Source organism: Pteronotus mesoamericanus, unplaced genomic scaffold (genome assembly GCF_021234165.1).
Source record: "Pteronotus mesoamericanus isolate MK-2021 breed Mesoamerican mustached bat unplaced genomic scaffold, CSHL_Meso_final contig_25, whole genome shotgun sequence".
NCBI classification, from domain to species: Eukaryota; Metazoa; Chordata; class Mammalia; order Chiroptera; family Mormoopidae; genus Pteronotus; species Pteronotus mesoamericanus.
In genome coordinates, this window is record NW_026555105.1 from 5254932 (window position 1) to 5261991 (window position 7060).

General features: G+C 49.4%; 1 non-coding gene across 1 annotated transcript; it reads left to right on the forward strand.

Moving 5' to 3' along the window:
- The first annotated feature begins 6683 nt into the window (after positions 1-6683).
- Positions 6684-6811, forward strand: LOC129070992 (small nucleolar RNA SNORA40). Its single transcript, XR_008529162.1, has one exon. It is a non-coding gene; the product is annotated as a small nucleolar RNA SNORA40 (small nucleolar RNA).
- Positions 6812-7060: the final 249 nt, after the last annotated feature.

Genomic DNA, 7060 nt, shown 5'->3' on the forward strand with positions numbered 1-7060 from the left:
CACACAGTTGACCTCCGATGCCCATCTGCTGAATGCACCAGCGTAGGCCAAACCTCCACGCCACGCCTCTTGTAGATGTTCTCTATTTTAGTCTATTTGTTTGCAATCATGCATTTAGCTTTTGCTTGCAAGACTCTTTTATTCGCTGATTTTGTCGGGCTCCTCTGTCCCCACAGGTGTGCTCACTTGAGTTGAGGGGTCCGTCTCCCCTGGCCCGTCACAGCGCCGGCAGGGACACGAAGCACAGTTACCATTATCGTCAGAACGCGAGCTTTTAAACAAGAGCAAAGGCATGTGAGGTGATACTGATGAGCGAGTCCGTGGGCATGAGGTGGGTGCAGGAGGTTTGAAATTAGGGTTGGTCCAGAACCCCTGGGTCATGGGCTTGCCATGTGCCCACCAGGGAGGCGTCAGGGAAGGAAGGCTGCACAGGTTTGGAATCCGACAGACCTGAACTTAAAAGGTACTTTCATGACAGACTAAGACTATGACCTTGGGCAGGTTGTTTAGCCTCTCCGGGCCTCAGTTTCCCCGTCTTTGAAACGGGGAGGATAATATCAGCAATTCCATCGGCAGCGCAGAGGGGACCGTAGGAGCTCATGTAAAACGGCACACCCGCTGATGCACAGGCGGCGCCCCCTCATTTTTAGCTTTTTCATTATTTTATAAGCCTTTGTGGATGGTGGTTAACAGAGTGTGATCCATATTAAGGGATAAAGGGGACATCAGCTCTGTCCCCTACCTTTGAAAGGGCGCGCGTTTACAGAGGCTGGTAGGGAAGCTTGGAGCCTCAGGCGGGGGTCACAATGGCAGCAGAACACAAATACGAGCCTCCGGTGACAGTGAGCTCCTATTCTCCCCGTAGGTGCACCCTCTTTCCCCGCTAACGTTCATTAAGCACCTGCTCCCTGCCAGGCCCCGGGCGGAGTGCCGGGAGGGAGCAGCAGGGAATAAAGCACCTGCCTGGCTCTTAGAGAACTTAAAAATCTAGGAAAGACGGGGAAATGATCGGAAGGATGGCAATAGCAGCTAATATTTATGACGCACTTGCCACTTTAAAATATGAACGTATCAGCTAAAGCAACTCGATGAGGTAAAGTGCTCTGTTGTGCGTGCCCATTTTGCATATTTGGAAACTGAGGCACAGAGAGGCTAGGAAAGCTACCCAAGGTGATGGGACTGCAAATGGGAAAGCCGGGTTCAGACCCTCCTGGTATGGCGGTGGCTCCTACGCTCAACCACGGTGCCTCACTCTGTCTCAGCAGCGCCTGTCGCCACAGTGACCTCTATATCACAAATTGTCTACTCAGAGCTTTGCTTTTCCCTGTTCGTGCTCCACAGCTGGGCGTGTTACTCCTAGAGAGTTAACGCAGATTCCTGGGCCTCATCTCGCGAGATCCCAACATACTAGGCCTGTGGGGCCAAGGGCGGGGCCGGGCCGGGGTCCCAGACTGTGTGTTTCTAACAAGAGCCTAAGGGACAATGATGTAACCGGTCCACAGACCACGCCTTGTGTTGCCCGCGTTCCAACAGGGGTGATATTTCCTCCCAGGGGGCACTTGACCATGCATCAGGAGACAATTTTGATTGTCGCAGCTCAGGGGGTGCTGCTGGCATCTAGCGGGTAGAAGCCAGGGACGCTGTTAAACACCCAGCACGCAGAAAAGGCCCTGCAAGCAGGAAGACCCAGCCCCCAAAGTCAGGAGGGCGGAGGGAGAGCACCGGCCTTGTGAACTGTGAACTTGACTACAGAGGAAGCGTCTGGGGACCTTGTCTCGGACCGGCATTCTGATCCAGTCGGGCTGCAGTGGCGGCCTGAGGCGCTGCATTCCCTGCAAGCCCGAACAGACTGCTGTGGCTGCTGACCCCAAGAGCACACTCCGAGCAGCAAAAGCTGGCCTTGACCTTGGACAGGCACAGGGCTTGAATCAAGGCGAGGGACACAGGGAATTCCTATGCCATAAAAGCCCCAGAGCAGCCTGAACGAGTTCAGAACAGTAACTCCGAGTTTAAATGATCCTCTCTCACAGGCCCCTGGGACCCGTTTCGCCCTCCAAGGAGCACACCGAGGTGGAGGGGCTGCGGGCTTCCTCTCTGTCCTGGGAGCAGCGAGGGGCCGGGTGACAACGAGGCAGGACAGAGCTCGGGCAGAGCCGCCTGGCTTCAGCCCTGAAAGATCAAGTCGAGTCTATTGTTGCCTGAGCCGTGGCTCCTTTCCAAGAGCTGCTCGTTGACGACGGGGTTTGCATCTGCCTGACTCTCAGGTCTGCAAACGCGAGATGAAAAAGGGGCCGTTTTTAAAATGGTTGCTCTCCGGGGAGAGGGCTCTGGGAGAAAATGCACTCTGCGTCCAGCCCTCCAGAGATGGCACCCCAGCCCCGGTGATAAATGGCAGCATTAACAAGGTTTGGTTGAGAGGGGACCTCCAGATTTATGACTTCCTGTCTCCGCCGGCAGATGTCATTATGGCTGACAGAACAGAAGGCCTTTCAAGAGCTGGCTGGGGTGGAGCTAAAAAGAGGGAAAAAATAAAAAAATAAAATAAAAGGCAGAAGCCCAGACTAGCGTGTGCTCAGTGGTGCTATTGTTGATACTGTCATTTTAGGGACACAGGGATGTTTTACACTGAACCAAACGTCTTGTACTGTCTCTGAGGTCCAGCTTCGAAGGTTTAGGCAGAAACTCTCAAACGGACAAGCATATTAGCTTCACGCAAACGAGACAAGCTGCAAGGTTTTGTTCCTTGCCTTTTGTACCCTTAAAAGTTCTCCAGGACGAAGTGAACACCGAATATATCTGTTACCCGGGAACATCATTTCGGTGGGTGTTTAAGTACAGGGTCTGGCACAAATAGCGGCCCTTTTTTATTACAAAATCTTTTATTACAACATCATAAGCATGGGATTCTGTAACATAACAACATCACACTCAAGCACAGTATGTGACATTTTAGGTGAAAGGTTCAAATTAAAACTATAAATTATTGCGCCCATAGTATTACCCTACCAACTGTGCTCCAGCAGGCGTTACTTCTGCCGGGCCCTGTGTATTGATTTTACAAATTCAGCAGCCTCTTCTGAAACTCCTTGGGTATACATACAAATTGGCCCATTTATAAATTGTTTTACAGGATGTCATTGGTATTTGATGTGCCAGAATTTTTTTGTTGTATTGAGAAATGATACAAATCTGGCGTTCGTCACTGGGCCCCAAACCCATATGAGTAAGTACAACTGCTAACACATACTTAACGCTAATTACAGGTCCCATTTCCACATTTCCTCTTTCTAATCCTCGCCTGAAGATTTACCTTTCGCAGGTAAAGGAAGCAGTTGTTTTTTTGGTTTTTTTCCTAGTTGACTCTCTGACCTAATGAACACTTGAATGTCTTCTTCGGGCTCAGGCAATCAGTGCCCCAAACTGCGAGGCAGAAGGAATAAGGCGGCAGGTGCTGGGATGTCTCGAGTCCCATCACGAGCAAATCGTCCCCCGTGGTGGCCACATGGCCAATGTGCCTTGGCAAAATTAAGAATCCTGGAGGGCTTCATGGAGGACGGCTACAGGGTTTCCTTTGCCCCTGGTGTCTTAAAAAACAAACCTAATTTCAGGCAAAAACTTGATCGAGAGCCTTCCTCTACAATTAATCAATAGCTATGATAGTATGTGCATGTTATAGTGAATGTCCGATTTTCGAAATAGCGCTACAGGAATGAAAACAGCCATTCCAAAGTGGCTTTGGCAAACCACTTTGGAGTGGTGGTCTGGTGATGTGTCTAACTACCTGGGCTTTGGAGGCTCAGCCTCTGAATTCTTTTCCTGGTTCTTCCACTCACTACCTGTATCATTCTGGGCAAGTTCCTTAAGCTGTTTTCTCACCTGTAAAAGGTGGATAATAATAGCACCATTCACTTAGCATTTTTTAAAAATAAGGATCGAATGCAATGTTCATGGAGTGATTAGCCAAGTGCCTGGCACGGAGCTCAATAAATTAGCTATTGTTATAATGATTAATGTTAAAATATCTTCCCTCTTCACAATTATTTCACAGGTAGACATGCAGAGACATAGACTGATTCATTGGCCACCCAGAAAAGAAATCCAATAATAATACTAACATTAATTGTAGCTGTCATATATTGAGTGCATACTGAGTGCCAGACACTGTGCTAAATGCTTTCCACGCAGAATCTTTTGGATTTAATCCGTACAATAACCTTAAGAGACCAGGTCATCTAACTCCCATTCTACATATAAGGAAACACGGAGCAGGTAGTTTAAGCCAGTGGTTCTCAAACTGTCATCAGAACCACGTGGAGGGCTTGTTAAAACACAGATGGCTGAATCCCTGCCCCAAAAGCCTCTGACTCAGTAGGTCTGGGGGTGGGGACCCAGAATTTTCTTTTTAACAAGTCCCGTGGTGACGTTGCTGCTGCTGATCTGGGGACCACATTTAAGAAACATTGGTTTCAGTAATGAGTAAGTAGAAGACTGAGTCTTCAAATTTCAAAATTTGAATAAAAGTTATAAAACGTACTTTTAACACATACCTATGTTACTTCAAATTTCCTGCCATCCAAGTTGTGGGTTATCGGCGGGTGGTTGACTTCATGGAGCACAACAGCTTGGAGAACTACTTGTTTGGATTCAGGATCCCGTCTCACGATGCTCTTCACGGCACAAGCCCTTCTGTGATGCCCTAGATGGTCGGGGTTTCAGACACATTTTCAGACGGAGCATCAAGTACTTACATCGTCTCCAAGGCGGGGGGAAATGCAGTCCTGCTGGGGTGTAGGAAACTGCAAGGGCTGTGACCACGCCCGGCTGGAGAATTCAGTAGGAGTTCTAAGATGGCGCCCCGCTGAGCAGACCACACCAGGGTCCCACCTGCGCCTGAGAGGCACAGTGTCCCCTTGGTCTCCAACACAGCCCATGTGGACATTCAAGGGCCCTGGAGATGTCTTCATTGAATGCCTAAGATCCAGACTGTTCCTCTGCCCAAGGGAGCCTCTTGCAGCCAGGCAGCCCAGGGGACCTCTGGTGTAAGCTCGGGCCTGGAATAAGATGAGGATGGGACGCGCTCTGGCTCCCACGGCCGGGCGTGGGGACTGAGGCGAGATGCCTGGTGAATATGGGCGTGGAGACAGAGGATGCAGAAATAGAGCCAAGATAAAGCCCACGTCCCTTCGTGGGTAAAGCGATACAGGAAAGGGTCAGCGATACCATCTCATTCGGGTGCGAAGGAAAACAATTGGAATTCAAATACACAGGCAAGATCCTCATCAAGAAATGTCAAACTCAAGGACTTGAAAATAGACCAGCTGAAGGATGTAAGTGGGGCCACTGGGAGCGGCGGAAGCTGCTTGGTGGGAGGCTGGGATGTCTGTCGCCTTCCCGTGGGATGAAGGACTAGAGTCCCCAGCAGACCTGGTGTCAGGAGCCCGGGGTTCCGGCGCTCCCTGCAGACAGTGGCTTGCTGGCCTTCGAGGGCCATTCCTCTTCTGACGCAGGGAGGTGACATGTCTTCATGCGTTTACTCTTTCGTTCAACAAATATCTGCTGGGCACATATCATGACAGAGGCACTGTTAGGGACACTGGAGCTTCTTCTCTAATGAGCAGAGCAAGAAAAAATAGAAAATGAATAATAACCTAGTAGAAGAGGACGTGAAAAGCGGCGTGGAGAAAAGTGAAGACGGAGAGCGGGTTCGTGTTGCCAGGTGCTGCGCTTGAAAGATGGTCCGTTTCCGTTCCCGATGACATGATACGTGTAGCCTTTGGTGGCAAGGACAGAAAATTAAGTCCAACTGGCCTAAGGACAAAGGAAAAATTTCGGCTGCACATCACTCAGAAGTCCAGGAGTTACTAGCTGTTTTTTCTCCCAGCATTCACTCCATTCACCCTTTTGGACGTAACCCAGACTTCCGCCCAAGGACCTCTCTCTCTGCCCTATTTGACCAGTACACTTCCCAGTGAGCAGATCTCTCCCTCTCCCAGAAGCACCAGCACAAAAGCCAGTCAGCACATTCCATTGCTTCCTGCTCAGGGTGATTGGTCCTTGGATCAGCAAAGGGCCCAATGAAGCTGAATCAAAACCCTCCTTGAGATCTTTAACTTACTGACCCGCAGAGGGGGGTGGAGAATTACAACTAGCAGCCCTCTCACAAGCATGAGAAGGGCTGACTTAGAATGAAGTACAGATGAGAGATGGGAAACAAACAAACCCCCAAACCTAGGCTCTTGATAGCATGATCCATCCAATGGCTAAACACACTGTTGAGTGAAGTTTGCTTACTTCCAGACGGAGCATTAAAAGAGTCAAAAACAATCCCCTCTATGGCTTAGAACCCTTGGAGCTGGGTGTTTCTATTATTTTCAATAGAAAGGGTCATTAAGGTAAAATACCTGATTCAGGAACAGCTACATCCAGGTGCTCATCGATGGCCTCGCAGGTCTCTCTTCACACCTGCCCAGTTTTCCCTCTATGCGGGCTTCCCTCTCAGCCTGGCTCTTCGACACTGACTGCCAGCAACCTCAAGTCTGTGTTCTTTTTCCTGGGAGCACCTGCAAACGTGGAATGGCCTCTCTGGACCGGAAGCTCTCTCCGAGCAGGGCTGCGGCCCAGCCTCACTACGGTCGTATTGTTTGAGGGAGTTGCTTCATCGAAGAAAAACTAAAGAGTTAATTAGCACTTGTGTTTGTTTTTGTTTAGTCTGTGGGCAAAGACCATATATGGGTGTGAAAACCAAGTCCCTTCTTTGCAACCCAGAACTCATTGTTCAGTATGATTTTTAGTACATGCAAGAAGAAATGTAATTAAAAAAAATTAAGGAGTTATTACCAGAAGGATGGGGTAGGGACGTTGGACAATCAGAGACCCTACAAATTCCCTGTAATATCGAACTTTCTATTTTCGTGCCCCACTTTCCCCGTCTGTAAAATGAAGAGGGTGAGATGAAGCAGGAAAACACTTTACGCTCACGTCCCTTCTGCTCTGCCGTAAAAGTTGATGTGAGGACATGACGCCTGCAGCTAGGGTAAAAAACTGCAAACGTGGGGTGACA